Below are 16,196 nucleotides of genomic sequence, written 5' to 3' on the forward strand. Positions count from 1 at the left end.
TAGGGTAATTAAATTGAGGGAACCCAAAGGGGGCTTAAATGGGTCCTGAGCAATGCAAAGGCACTTCTTCCTAACTCATCAAAGACCTTTATCACAAGCCATTCATTTTTTTTTTATTTTATTCCTGACTTTTCACTTTCTATGGATTAAAATATTCTTCAACTTGCAAATGAAGATAATTTCCTAACTGTCTCTATATGGATATGCAAGATCCTGCTCAGCTTTTAGGTGGTAGTCTGGTGTGGCACAAGTCTCATCTTTACAGAATCAAAGAATGGTAGGGGTTGGAAGGGACCTCTAAAGATCATCTGATCCAACTCCCCTGCCAAAGCAGGTCCACTTAGATCAGGTCACACAGGAACGTGTTCAGACAAGTTTGAAAACCTCCAGAGAAGGAGACTCCACAGTCTCCCTGAGCAGCCTGGGCCAGGGCTCTATCATCTTCACACTAAACTAATTCTTCCATATATTTAAGTGGAACTTTTCGTGTTCCAGTTTTTGTCCATTACCCCTTGTCCTATCACTGGACACTATAGAAAAATCCTATTATCCTATCTGCCATCTTTAGGCACATATTTGATATCCTAGAAAGTCTGAGATTGCTCTAGACATCTACATTTAGACATCTGCATTGAGCTGATTGACTTTCTTCTCTAGTCAGTGAAGGAAACAGACATGTCCAGCGGGGGATGTTCCACCTGTATCAAGTAGCTTTCCTAGGGTGAAATTACTTGTCCCCCAGAAACAGATTGCTCTCCACCAATATGCAAGAAGCTTAGATTGTAAAAGATGACACACAATGAAGTATGATTATTTAATGGAGAAACAAGAGGGCATTCCCTTCTCCATCACATAGGAAGTGCCACTGGAACAGGAGGATAAACTTCTTTAGTATTGAGGTGAGGGAGCCCTGGCAAAAGCTGCCCAGGGAGAGTATAGAGTCTCCCTCTTGAGAGATGATCGAGGGGAACTTGCTATAGCTGGATGAGCTCTGGAGATCCCTTCCAACCCCCACCATTCTGGGATTCTCTGATTATTTTCTTGTAATACAACATCCTGACATAGGTACTCAAGAATCTTGCTGTAGCAGCCTGAGGGAAGGGAAGAATCTGTTTACCAGAGGAATTTCCTTGCAGGTTACTGCTTGGAAGAGATAAGTGACATCTCTGAGCAAACAAAGAATATTTTAATGTTGAAAAAAAGTCTGTGCTGGCCAACCAGTAGACTCCATTTTATTTCAGTGTAGCATCTTCTGATCTTCACTCCCACTGTAAAAGGAAGCACCAAATATCTAAGGTCTTACTACTGCTTTAAAATGAGACACGTGCCACTCTAATGACATTTATCTTTCTCCACTGGTTGTGATAGCTAAGGCAGATTTAAGACATTTACCTTCTCGTTTTCAGTTCCACCACATTTTTCCTCAAGTTGATGTCTACATGAAAATAACAATCACCTCTCCTACCATAAACTACAGAATTGCAGGTGGGAAGAGATCTCTGTAGACCATCTCATCCAGCCCCTCTTTTCAAAGCACAGTCTGATTAGGCTGATTAGAGTGTCCAGCTGGGTTTTGAGTATCTCAAAGGATGGGCACTTCACAACATATCTGCACAACCTGTTGCAGTGTTTGCCTACCCTCACAGTGAAAAAAAAGGGGATTTTATGTTTAAATGGTATTTCCTATATAAAAAACGTTCTTGAAATCTGGTACAGCAAAGGTCAAACAACAGTGGTCTCTAAAGTCCTGGGTTTTCAATAACTGCAAAAGTTTGAAAGGACTCTTTAAAATAATTTAATATCTACTGCAATGACAGTCTCCTTGCTTCAAGTCAGACCTAGAACATTTGTCCCAGCATGTTCTATTATTGATTTTACATATAATTGAGATTATGCCACATTATATAACAGCAGCAACTCATTGGCCTTCAAGAGGGAGTATAGGCTTTGGACTTCGGATACTGATATTCAATATTCAGCTCAGATGATACTTCCTGATAACTATTGAGTGGTCATGTTGGCTGAAGTTAATCTGCCTTAGTTTAAATGTCTACACCTCTCCTAATCATTCCAAGGTGCTCTTATACCAAGGGAGAAAGAGACTTCTTTGGAGCATGATTTGTTTCACAGCAGCAGAAATATCCAATACACGGTGCAGGAATTACCCTTTCTACATGGATTGTGCAGCTTTGGTTGACTATCTATGTTCTACACACTTAACTTTTCCATGTCCAAAACCTGAAGCAAAATCTAGCTACAATCTTCCTGTCCTTTGTTTACAGGAGGGTGCCTGTTCCTTGGTTTCTGTAACTTATCTGAGAGAAATTATAACAACATGTCCCTTTATAGAAGTTACTTATAAAAGAGCCTTGCTTATACAAGCTTAGGTCACAGAACAAATCCCTTTAGAGTAAGATAACTCGTGAGAATTAGACTAGGATCATGCTTGGGGAGGCACATCTCAGCCTTGAACAGCACCTTATACTCAGGAATTCACACTGTCCTCTCTGCAAGACTATTCCTCTCTCTTACCTATCCTGAATAGCAACATCGTATGCTTTTTCTCATCATTTAATCACAGCTAATATTTTGTCTCTTTCTTTGGAACTCACGTGCTTTTGAAATATGAATAGCTACTGTGTCTAGATTTAGTCATAGTGTTATTGCCAAATTTTGCAACCTTATCTCTTAAGCCACTTGACCGATTTTCTGTTTGATGTCCCGTTTGTCCCCTCAGCAAGAAAATCGATAGCAGAAAGCTTCACTAGTTGTGCTAATTCTTTGTCTGGTGATTGGTATGTCCAAGCAGGAGAACAAGATCACTTCTCTTGCAGGATAGCAAAAGAAAACTCATGGTTTTCGTGTTTTATCCTAGTCATGAGGCGTGTATTGCAGACTCCAGAAAATCCAGAGGAAATTCTGCTGCTGGCTGAAATGCGGCAAATATTTCATTCAGCACAGTCAGGAGCAACAGTAGACACTGATATCCCTGAAGGTCCAGGATCTGATCCTTTCACATTAGAAATGATTTTTAAATATTCCTTAAAAAGAAAGAAAACTGAGAAGCAATATAGGGATCTCATCCTGAGACACACTGAAAGAGCTGCAAGTTCCTAAACATCTGACAGGGAACATACTGTTTAGAGATAATTTAGCACTAGTAAAAAAACTTCATATTGATTGCCCTGAAGACAGATGTCCTCTGTATAGCACAGGCAGCAACACGTTGATGAGAGGATGGTATTCATGCACTGTGGGAAAGCTCTGTGCTGAACAAACTGATATGAACTGTTATTCCGACACCACAGCACTGTACTGCCCTAACAGAATGGATGCTCCATTAAACCAAATCAATGTGAGAAAAATGATCTCTTTAACCCTTAGGAAATATTCTGTTGATTTCCAACCACCAAAATGATTTTAACAATGAAGCATCATGAAGTGCTGATTTCAAAATTTACAGCTATTAATTCAAAGACATTAAACTTGTGAGACATTAGGAAGAAAAGCTATGTTACAGGTATAAACACTGTTAAAAGAGCTGATGATGCCAGAAATGCTACATGACAGGCTCTTTTTTTTTTTTTTTTTTTGAAATCACACAGCACAAGGGTATACCATAAGAAGAGATTTGGTTTGTGTAGTATATATCAATTCAATAACTTGGTTTACTCAACTCCATTGATTCCTGAAGCTGTGTCATTGCCACCATCTATTTTCTGCACATACAATGCAGCAGTGATGAGTGTGAAGTGTCTATGTACAGACACAGTACCATGTGAGGAAATCCTGGGCAGAAAATAGCTTTCACTGAAAAAGTGTCATTTGTAAATAAGAATAGATCCTAAATTTAGTGAGGTTTTAAAGTCAGTTTGTTTTACGTTAAGGTCAGAAGGGATTTCATGTCTAGTTTTCTTTCTTCTCTACTTCTTTTTCTCTCTCTCCTTCTTTACTCTCACTTTTTTTTTTCTACTTGCATGAAGACACAGCAGAAGATTTCACCAAAGGAGTTAAAAAAAAAAAAGAAGAAACCCTAGGAAAGTAAAGAAAGAAAAAAAAATGCACAGGGGGCAAACCTCTACTCAAAATATTGTTTTTTATTCAATTATAGTTTTTCTATGTACTTTTTGAGTGAGCTAGAAAGATACTTCTTTTAGAAATAAATGGACCAAAAGTGGATTTATTGACATGTGATGGCAGTAGACAAAGAGAGACTGAGATTTGTGGATTATTTTCAGTTTCATGACGCTTGTCACATAGACTTGGAAGTTTTGTTGCTTTACACACAATGGTGCTTAATGTATGCTTTAGAGAGTAAACTCTTTCTGAATGTGTTTTTTATAGGACCAAACTCAATGGGCTTCAGGTTCCAGGTGTTGTAGTGCAAACAGCAAATTTTAAAAAATGGGAAGACAAGGGGATTTTACTGTACTCCCACTAAATATTGATACTGTAAACTTTAATGTAAGAAAAATTAACAGACGTGCTTAACTGATTTTGAATGTGATACAGTCTGTCTCTGACTTGTTCTTTTGCCCTCCACACATTCACCTTCCTCTTATTTGCAGAAGACTCAACACTATTGTACCTCTCACAGCTGTAGTGGTACTGACTAATCTCAGAAAACCCCAGAGCCATTCACAAACTAAGGGCTTGGGTTCTGGAAAGGACCTGATTCTTCATTCTTCTACTATGGCAATATTTAAAGAACAAGGTCTCTTCTTCATGCTCTGTTATGCCAGGCATGTGTGACAACTGCAGAACTGTCATCACAGCTTCTCTGAAATTTGTTCTCTTCCATACTCGGTTGTGAGTTGAAGGGCTGATGATTAAGTGACACAGTGAGGTCAGGGTGCATTTTATGTCTAAGATAGTGTTCAGCCCACCACCAGTGCTAGCTAACATCTTGGTAACCCATTGCATGGTCACTTCTTTTGGGGAGTCCCCATATGCTGTAGACGTGTTGTCCTGATGTTGCAAGAAGGAACACAAAGCTGCCAGATGTTGACCACTGTGAATCCCTCTCATATTTTTTTAAAAGCCAACAAAGGGTTTACCTGGGAGCTCAACTTCAGTCTTATAAATAAGGGATTGCAGAAGCAAGATGGAAGACAGGATTTGTCTGGCCAGCACTCATCACAAGACTGATTCTTGCTCCTTTAGGTCTTAGGCAAACATTTTTGAATAAGAATTACTTTCTGCCACATCTGGTCCTGCTGTCTGTTACTAGTTGCAACTTGACATGAAGGACTTGGTATGCAGTCTGATCATAGATCTTGAGATGAAGGTGAAGGGGCAATGTGTAAGCTCTGGGATCTCATGGAGGAATGGAGAGTCCTTCACAGGAACTTCCCACACTGAGGGACAATATTCCACATTTTCCTGCATTGAAACAATACTTGAAGTAGTATTTGAGACAGTATTTGAGGTACTATTAGGGGAAGTCACACTTCTTGTCCCTTCTTGAACACAGGAAGAGAAATAATGGTCAATCTGGAATGTAGCGTTTACCAGATAATAATTGCTGTCCTATACAGGAATTAAAAGAATTAGAGTATAATTCTCAGGAAGGGAAGTTGAAAGTTTCCACTTCCGTCATCACTACCATTGATTAGACCTAAATCTTTCCCAGAAGATGTAAAACCTTGTAGTAACTGAGGTATCTTCCCCCTTAAGCAATCTCTCCCACCCCTTCCCTGTCTTAGGAGATCTCATTAAAACACAGCAGAGCTCCTCTTTCAATGGAAGAATACCACAATACAGCTTTCCAACAGACTCTGGTAGACCCTGATGTTCTCCAGAACCATGTTTCTTTTATTTTAGGTGACAACTAAGTGTCAGTTGATTCTAGGCCTGGAATAATCTAGCTCTGCTCTGTTGGCTCATGGTGACCCACTTGCTTCTCTCTTTCTAGATCGACAGTATGCAGGCACTGCTTCACTGCCCCAACGTGCTGGTGTGTGTTGGCCGGGAGCCATTTAAACCTGTATCGATGGAGAATTTGAGGAAACACTCAGTGGAGAAGCTGCCCAACCTGCCTCCCCATGCCAATGGCAACAATGTCAATGAAAACAATGAAAGTAAGAAAAATTCTGGGGCATATTGCACAGTCATCTCCAGGCCCATGTCCCACAGCATGGAGATTACAGACACCTATTGTACTGCCCCAGTGTGCAGATTTCATGTGGAAAATGTACTTCCCTGTCTGCCTCCCAGGCTTTTCTGTACTCCCCTTCTTTTTCTCTGGTTTCCTTCTAGGATTTCCTCCCTACACCCTCCAGTCTTTCTTTTACATGCTCCCTATGTCTGGCTGACTTCCCTTCCTCTTTCATATCTCTGTGTCTCCTTTTCCTTCCAGAATTCCCTCCTTTCCTGTGTCTGCCTCTAAAACTCCTCAAACCCTTGAGATTTCCCACGAATCCTCCATACCCTTGTCTTTTCTTTTCATATAATACCTGCACTTATGCATTTGCCTGCACTCAGACCAGAGGATGCCCTGGTTTTGTTGGCAGGAGACACAGACTCTCAGGCTCAGCTGTACTTTCTCTAAATGATGGTGTGAAAATCTGGACAACTAACAGCCACCTGCAGTGTACCCCTTTGGAAACAAAACATGCTCTTACGGAAAGGTTATGTTCAGGAAGAAGCATGATATGGGTCAATCAGGATAATATTTCTCAGGCAACTCATCATGAGTTATCTGAGATGTCACCCTCGGTGGCTTGTGGAGAGAAACTTTCCATTTCCAGAGGACAGTTCATACCACCTACATTAGGGATCTGGCTTAGGATGAAATGAAGTGTATTCTGGAGGTGTGTGTATTTCTCTCCATTGTCAATACCAGCAGTCAGAAAAGATTCACTGATGTCTTGACAACTAGTTGTAGACAATTAAGGACAGAGGCAACCCACTCTCACTGCCTGAGACATAAAAAATTGGAGGAAGGAGTAGGAATAAACTGAAGATGTTCCCATCAAGACATTGAGTAAACATATCAGTTCAAATGCTTAAGGATTGTGTGATAGAAACTATTTCATGTGTTATTGATCTTGGTTGATGTGCTCCTCGTTCAACACTCTTCCTAAAATGTCCTCCATACATACTCATGTCCACATGTCTACAGAGGGACACGGTTCTCTAAATATGTAAAACAAAACTTTGAGCAAACATATGAATAAGAAACAATATAGATGCATATTTTGTAAGACAGCATGATAGTAATGTACTCTGTTTGAAACAAAGGGTCTGAGACCTCATTAAATAACTGTAAATCACTGCTCTGAGCAATAGAGATGGGCAATGAAACTGGTGAGGGGACTGGAGAACAAGCCGTATGAGGAATGACTGAGGGAGCTGGGGATGTTCAGCCTGGAGGAGGCTGAGGTGAGACATGACCACTCTCTACAACTACCTCAAAGTGAGTTGTAATGAGATGGAGGTCGATCTCATCTCTCCAGGAATGAACGATAAGACAAGAGGAAATGGACTCAAGTTGCACCAGGTGAGGTTTAGAGTGGATATGAGAAAGAACTTTTTCATGAAGATTGTTATTAAGCATTGGAACGGGCTGCCCAGGGAGGTGGTGGAGTCCCCCTCTCTGAAGCTATTGCAAAGCTGTGTAGCTGAGGTGCTGAGGGACATGATTTAGTGGTGGGCTTGTCAGTGTTACTTTAGCGGTTGAACTTGGTGATCTTAAAAGGCTTTTCCAAACTTGATGATTCCATGATTGTATGATTCTATAGAGAAGTGTTTCAGATCACAGATCTTAAAATTCTCTTTCTATCACTAATTTCCATGATAACTAACATTATTTCTTTTAAAAACTGTCACCAGCCTACAACTCCCTTTGCATTTTGTGTTTTAATAAGCATTAGAATTATTCACAGTGGCACAACTCTGAAGCAACTGAGTGTTGTTCTGTCCTAAATGGCCACATGTATGTTTTCCAGCATGAGTGGAGAAGTGGATGATGCACAATAAATATGAGACACTTTAACTAAGGAAGGATCACTTCTCTGTGTACTTTTCCTTGGCAGAATAAGAAGGATAAAACCTTGTGGAATGAAATAAAGAGATATTTGCAATATGATCAAATACAGAAATTTTGAGACTAAAATTCTTTGTATTTCTGACACGTAATAGGACAAAAAAGTGTTTGTGTTGTAATTTATATTAAAAAAATAATATAGTTAAGATACAGAAGATTTTAATACAGACTGTTCCTCAAAACTTAACATTCATGGCCATTACTTAGTCAAAGACAAATTTTCTAATTATGTAAACTGGCATCGGCTTAGCTTTAATGGAGCAATATCAGCATTGAGTAGTATGAGGATATATGTTTTGTTTCATCTTTATGTGAGTTAACATTTCTCTGCATCTTTCTTATTTCAAACTCCAGTGAACTTTGGACTGAAAACCAAAAAAAGTGTCATCCATCCACGGTCAGCATCAAGCAATAGGTCAATGAGATTTTCTTTATCATCGGAGAAGTCGTATCCTAATGGTCTCACTGCCTCACCAGAAAATGGTGCACATTTCTCAAACAGTTTCTCACATCAGAAACCTGGGGACTTGGTGCATCCTTTCATCAATGACGACATAGAAAAACGAGTGCATGTGAACAAGGATGGCAGCCTGTCTGTTGAGATGAGAGTCCGCTTCCGCTTGCTAAATGATGAGACTTTGCAGTGGTCCACCCAGATCAAAAAGTCAAGTCTGATGAACCAGATGCCTTGTGAAGAGTCAGGTGTAGAGGACAGCGGAGCAGATCCCATACAGAAAATGAACCCAGAAGTCAACTCAGAGGCAGATGAGTCACTATATCCCTGTGATATTGATTCTTACACGTCAAAACTTGAGGAATCAGAATGTGATGAGACTCATTGTCATAGCTGTGGAAAGAAACACCAGGACTATGACATTTGGAAAAATCCCATGCACACATCCCAGAGGGAAGAGCCTGGTATACGAAGCACCTGGCATACACGGTCATCATGCTCCAGCACATCTTCCCGGAGGAGAGTTGTACACAAAAAAATGGCCTCTGTGGATAGCCTCCGCACCACATCCAGTGAGGAATTCTCTGAGCACATTGTGCAAGAATCTTCATCCTACTCAGAGACTATAGAGAACAGAGTGGCATATCGATCCATCAGAAAATGTATGTGTCGAAGTGATTTGTCTACAGGCGCTTCCAATGGAGAAGACCAGAAAGAATACAGTCAGACAAGCACAAGCAATAGTCAGAGACCTTCATCGTTGGGTTTAATGTCACAATCAAGCTGTGAAAACAACCTGGATACTCAAGATGCCCCTGAAGACCATGAGGCCAGCAAAACCAGTTCACAAAATGAAGATGAAAATTGTTCTGAAGTTTCCTCTGTGAAGTGCTTAAAGGATTATGTGGATGAGGCTGAAAGCAGCCGAGTTGGAAGTGTCATGTCAAGGTCATCTCTGCAGTCCAGACAAAGCAATAAGAATACATGTGAGGAAACAAGTAGTGTGGGTAGGAGCATGTCCTCCTCCAGCCTTCAGAAGGCAAATCAAGATGATAACAGTAGGTGCTCCACTTCTGCCAACAGCGTACACAGCAAGTCTAGTAACTGTACCACATCGAGAGCAAAGAGTGAACAGGAGCACCAGTCTGATGACAATGCAGTGGTCTCTTCCTTCTCCAGTGAATCCTGCCCTAAGAAAGAGGATGAAGAAGTTGGAGCAGAAGAAGAAGAAAATGAAATCAATGAAGTTAGCTCAGTGTCAGAAAAAACAAAGCCCAGTCAATCAGTTAGAGCTGAGAGCAGTGAAGGTGAACGATGCTCTACACAAGGAACCCAAAATTCTAGAGGTAGTGACAGGAACAGCAAGAGAAGTGACAGTGATGAGATTATTCTGTGCAATGTCTCTTGCTCTTCCAGGGGATCCAAGAAAAGCAAACACAGCCACTTTCATTTGGACGCAAAGTCGGAAATTTCTGTATCTTCACTTGAATCCACTCAGAATAAAAAGAATTCCCTACATGCAGATGATCTTAGATCGTGCAGCAGGGCATCTAATTACTCCAAAAGCTCATGTGAAATCAAGAAAAAGTCTATTAAAGACCCCTTGTCTCATAACTCAGGATCTTTTCACTCAAATATTTCATCTACTAGTGAAGCAGAGGCAATGGCTGAGAACAAAAGCTTGGAGAGTACCACCAATGGCTACAGTGAATCCTCAAAAGGCACAAAGAAGAGAAGCCATGGAGAAGAAAATAGCAAGCCATCATCCCTCTGCTCAAGTGTTTCAAGCCTTAATGGAAAAGCCAGAGCAGGTCATGCCAAGATTAGTTCAGAGGATCCTTCTTCAAGACAGGAAAGTGTTAGTGAGAGCATATGTTCAAAAGGTGACCACTCAGCTGAGAATCAGATTAGGAATGGAAACTCTGCAAGTGTCTCTTCAAGAGTCTCTTCAAAATCAGAAGTAAAAGATAAATGCTTATTGACACACATCTCTCAGGAAAGTAATGATAGGTGTTCGCAATCAAACATATCTCAATCTTCAAAATCAAGGCAGACAAAATCTAGAAGACTTCACGTCAAGATGTCAAACTCCAGTCGGGCATCATTGTCTGAGACTTTGTCAGTATGTAGTATGCATTGCCCTGCCCCACCAAAAGGGAAACCAAAGAGAAAAAAAATACATTCGACCATCTTGAAGAATTCCTCCATTAGCAGCATAGGTACTGAGTCAGTGCTGACCCCAGGAAAAGAGCAGAAAGAAATTGTAGGTTCCTCCAAAGCAACTTCCTATGGGTCTAAATCAGCTGCAAATGAAATAAATGATCAGAAGAATAAAGAGATTGATGATTCTTGCAATGGAAAAGTGGAGGAAGAGTTAGAAGGCATGGGCATGCAGGATGAAAGGAGTGTCTTAATGCCATCTACTCTGCCAAATACATCTCCAGAAGAAGTTGTGCAGGAATGGCTAAGTAAAATCCCTTCAGAAACATTGCTTATGAAATATGAAATGGAGGATGACGCAGAGGAGGAATGTGTAGAGGCACTCCCTGAGGTGTCATGCTATACCAATGCTGAGGAAATCTCACAGGATGAAAAAGCTGAGAAAAAGGATGTGGAGGAGGCTGAAAACGAAGCAAAGGATGAAGACACAGAAGAAGTCACTGCTAGAGATGAAGAGGCTGAAGAATGTGTGAATCAGGAACAAATTTTTGAGATTGTGTCTGAAGCTGCCAAAGCTGACCAAGCAGAATGCAGAGAGTCAATTACATCCAGCCAAAATAACAACAGAAGAGATCTGCCAACCTCTGTCCAGACTTCTGTCCAGATCATGAAGGCCTTGCTCAGTTCAAAACACGAAACAAAATTTGACCGATCAAACAGTTTGCCTGAAGTGTCCCCCACTATGGGGAGAAAACTGAGTAACTCTGCCAACATTTTGATTACTTGTCTTGCTAGTCTTCAACTCCTTGATGAAGAGTCAGAAGATCCATCAGATAAATCAAAACATTTGAATAAGCCAAGGTATATGGAACTGCTAAATATTTTTCAAGCCTTGTGGTTTGGATGCACAGCTGAAAAAAGTGGTCCAAGTTCAGGTCAAGAGGCAAGTGAACATGCAAAGACAGCCTCTGGGTTTAAAGACCCCAAGTCTGTAGATTACGACTTCACTCCCATGTCCTCCTCTGGGGTTGATGTTAGCAGTGGTTCTGGTGGCTCAGGAGAAGAGAGTACAGCTGGTGCCAGGGACTGCACTTTAGTGGCACACAAAACTGCTGAATTCAAATCAGCCGAACAAGTGGAAAATGTAGAGACTGGCACTGAACTAACTGAGGCTGAGGAGCCAAGTAAAAAGGAAGAGCACTCATCCCGACCTTCAACAGCCTGCTCAAAATCAAAAAGTGAGGGAAAAGCACAGTCTACTAGAGAGGACTCTCTAATTCAGGAGGCAGAAGAGAATAAGGAAGATCAGTGCAGTAACTGTGAGAATTGTCAGGAGGAAGGGGGAGAAAACAAAGAAAATAGCAAATTAACCGAAAATGGAGAACAAGAAGCTGAAGCTGTAAAAGATGAACACCCAAAAGAAAATCTGGGAGAGGAAGTTGATCAGCCAGCTAATACTGATGATATAAATGTTAATGATGCTGACTGTGGTACAGAACTGAAATCTGATGTGGAAGAACAGCTTGAAAAAGACTCTTCCAATGACCCAGAGCCCAAAGTCAATGCAGCCACCAATGTGGGCAAATCCCTTGTCCAGAACAACTCAATGGATCCAGACCCGACCTGGGTCCTGAAATTGCTCAAGAAAATTGAGAAGGAGTTCATGGCTCACTATGTCAGTGCCATGAATGAGTTCAAAATCAGGTGGAACCTGCAAGACAATGAGCAGATGGATGAAATGATACTGGAGCTAAAGGAGGAAGTGAGCAAAAGGATACAAAAAAGCATAGAGAAGGAGCTGAGAAAGATACAAGCCAGAGCAGGGAAAAAGACGCCAAGACCTCCAGAGGAACCCCTAAAGCGTGAGTCAACACTCCAAACTGAGCAGAGGAGACGGCGGCTGCAAACTATGCACAAAAAGTCACTCTTCAGTGACAAAAATGGAACCCAGACTAGGCTAGAGAATACAACAGACTTATCGATTGATGTAGATGAACATAGAGTATTCAGTGCAGCTTTTGAGACCAGTGTTAGTAGACAAACAAGTGAGGAGGAGTACTGCCCATGTGACTCTTGTGTGAGGAAAAAAATAGCTTCCAAACCCTTAAGAAACCCAGTGGTGGCTGCCAATGCCCCAGTCATGAAAGCATTTGATTTACAGCAAATCCTGAGGTTGAAGAAAAATGATGAGGAAGCCTGTGTCTCAGAAGTGACCCAGGGCGTCGAAACAATTCCAAGAAGTTCTGTGGAGGAAGTAGTAGAAAATGGAAATTCAAATGTAGAGAATGATGAGGGTGAACTCCAGACAAATGACACAGAAGTGGAGGAAAATGAAGAAAAGGAGACAGAATTAAATGAAGTGGGCAGTTCAACATTGAACGGAGATGGAGAAGGACCTGAAATATCAGAGAATCAAAACTGTGAGATGGAGAATGAGGGTAAAGATGAAGAAACCAAAAAAGAAGAGGAAGAAACAAAAGAAGTGGGGGAAGAAATGAAAGAGAGAGAAGAAGAAGAGGAAGAGGAAGAAGGAATTATGAAGGTAGCAGAAGAGGAGGAAACAAAAGATGAGGCAGAGGAAGAAACAAAAGAGAAAGAAGATGAAGAAGTAAAAGAGGAAGTAGAAGAAGAAATGAAGGAAGAAGTGGAAATAGAAGAGGATGATGAAGAAGCAAAAGAGGAGGAGAAAGTGGATGAAGAGGAGGAAACAAAAGAGGAGGAGGAGGATGAAGCAAAGGAAGAGGAGGAAGAAACAAAAGAGGAGGAAGACATGAATGATGAAGATGAAGCAAAAGAGGAGGAGGAGGAAGAGGAAGTGAAAGATGAGGAGGAGAGATTGTATGAGGAAGGAAAAAAAGAGGAGGAGGAAATGGAGGAGAAGGAGGAGGAGGTGGAAGAAGAAAAAGAGGAAGAGCAAGTGAAGGACGAGGAGGAAGAAGCAAAAGAGGATGAGGAAGTGAAGGAGGAGGAGGAAGAAGCAAAAGAGGAGGAGGAAGACATGAAGGAGGAGGAAGATATGGAGGAGGAAGATATGAAGGAGGAAGAAGAAGCAAAAGAGGAGGAAGGAACAAAAGATGAGGAAGAAGAAGTGCAAGAAGAGGAAGAAATAACAAAGGAAGATGAGGAAGAAAAAGATGAGGAAGAAACAAAACAAGAGAAGCAGGAAGTGGAAGAAGAGGAAGAAAACCCAAAAGAGTTGGAAGAAGAAGAAAAAGAGGAAAAAGAAGGAGAAAATGACGAAGAAGAAACAAAAGAGAAAGCAAATGAGGAAGAAGAAGAAAAAGAAGAAACTCGAAATGAAGAGCAGGAAGATGAAGAGAAGTCCAAAGCTGAAGATGAAGCTGATAATGAAGCTGAAGAAGCAGAGGATGGTGAGGACATTGAGGTTGATGACAAAGAGGAGACACCTAAATATGAAGGAGATGCTGATGGTTCTGGAACTGATAACAATCCTGAAGAAGATGCTGCAGAAGAAAGTGAAGAAGCTGAGCAGGATGAAGCTGAGTCAGTAAAAGATGCAAATGCAGAATTAGATAAGACTTTTTCAGCTAAGGAGGAAAACAGTGAAGGAGATGACAAATATGATGAGAATGAAGAGCAACCTACCAGTGATGACCCTGACCAGGCACATGAAAAACAAGATAACAAAGGCAACAAGAAGGTTTCTGGGAAAGCCTCAAAGACCAAAAGAAAAAAAAACAGCAAAAGACTGGAGAGTCTGAACAAAGTAGCCAACTTTTCTTGTTATTCTTCTGTGGGAAACTTCTCACAGCAGTCCCAAAAAGGGTCTGAAGATGAAGGTGAAGAGGAAGGCAAAGATGAAAATAACCCCATGAACAATGACACCAATGGAGAGGTTCAAAGTAACGAGAGCAGCAAACCCGCACAGATGTATCCTGACAGTGAGGATGAAGAAGAGGACAAAGCATCTTCATACACCGATCCTTTGGGAGATGAGGACCAGGCAGACGCTGAAGGTGCAGATCCAAAGGCAGTTGGATCTGAAGTTCAGACTTCTAAAAAGAAAGAAGACTCTAATGAGATTGGCCAGGATGACCTGGACTTCTAGAATTGTTTATCAAAAACTACTTTTTTCTTTTTTCTTTCTTCCTTTTTCTGTTTTCTTTTTTAAAGTATATTTTCATTACATATTACAGTATCTCCAGTGAATTCAGCCATCATTATTGGCTTTTCTTCTGAGTTAAATGTGGTTAACTTGATCTTGAATCCTATGTGTAATGTTCCAATTACCTGCCCTCATTTCTAGAGGGCTAGTAAACTCATTAAGTGGTTTCGATAGAAAAGTGGTCTGAGGGAAAGAAGAGGCTGTTTTGTTTATGACACCTTCTTGTTCCCAGTCTTCAAGTCATGCTGTTTTCTGCTTGAGTCATCTGTGGCTCTGCTGGGCATCGTCTCTGAGTGACTTCAGGATGCCTTCTGTTTGTTGCATGCCATTTTCATGGAAAGATTGCCAATCCACAGAAATGTGACAAAATCTGGATTCATTGCCAAAGTCTGGTCAGAGTCCACAGAGATGTACATCCATATCCCCCTACCCTACCCTACCCTACCCTACCCTACCCTACCCTACCCTACCCTACCCTACCCTACCTTCTCTGTTCCCACAAAAAGGGTCTGAGATACCAAAGTCTTTCCCGACTTTGTTTATTTTTTCTTTAGTAGACATCATTCCTCACATCACTGGAAATCCTTAGCACTGACAAAGGTCATTCCAGTAGATCTCTCCTCTTCCAGACCACTCATCTGTTTGTACTGTGCTCATTGCTGTAGTGTGTGATAAATGCAGTGGTAGGTAAATGGGCTAATTCACCTATCAGATGTCTGTGAAGAGGTTGAATGCAATATTGACCAAATTAGAAGTGAGTAAAATCCAACTCCTCGTGATTAGCTTTACTATGTCAATGATGGTATCTAAGCACTTTACAATCATCTGGGATCCCTCAGACAGTTTTGTACAAGACCCTGCTCTGAAGCTGATAGCTCAGTGCCTCACCTTTGCATACAACCAGTGAAATTTAAGCTAATTTTACCTTTAACGTGGAAAATATTTGGCCAATTGTACAGCAGCAAACAGCTGGAAGAGGCTCAAGCACTTACTGAAGAGGCTGGCCTTTACAAACCACCTAATTTAACAACTGTTTTCTTACAGATTATATATCTCTTTTTTTTCTCCTTGGGGCAATATATCTATTACTGAATAGATCCCCAACTAGTGTCAGTAGAAATCTGATCACACCTTGACTACACACGTGTATATCTCTTCAGGAAACAGTCCATTCTATTTATAATTTGCATGGAGATTTAAAACAGAAAAAAACTAAGAGAGGGTGAAAACAAAATGCCTTATATTGTGTGATGAAAAAGTATGTGTGTAGTGTTGTGCCAGGTTTGTGAAAGTGTATGCAGACATGTTGAAATAACCAATATTCAAAACCAAATAATTGATATTGTTATCATTTTAAGAATCAATATCTTAAACTCATAGACAATTAACTGATTTCCAGAGATAAGATT

Source organism: Colius striatus, chromosome 2 (assembly GCF_028858725.1).
Source record: "Colius striatus isolate bColStr4 chromosome 2, bColStr4.1.hap1, whole genome shotgun sequence".
Classification (NCBI taxonomy): domain Eukaryota; kingdom Metazoa; phylum Chordata; class Aves; order Coliiformes; family Coliidae; genus Colius; species Colius striatus.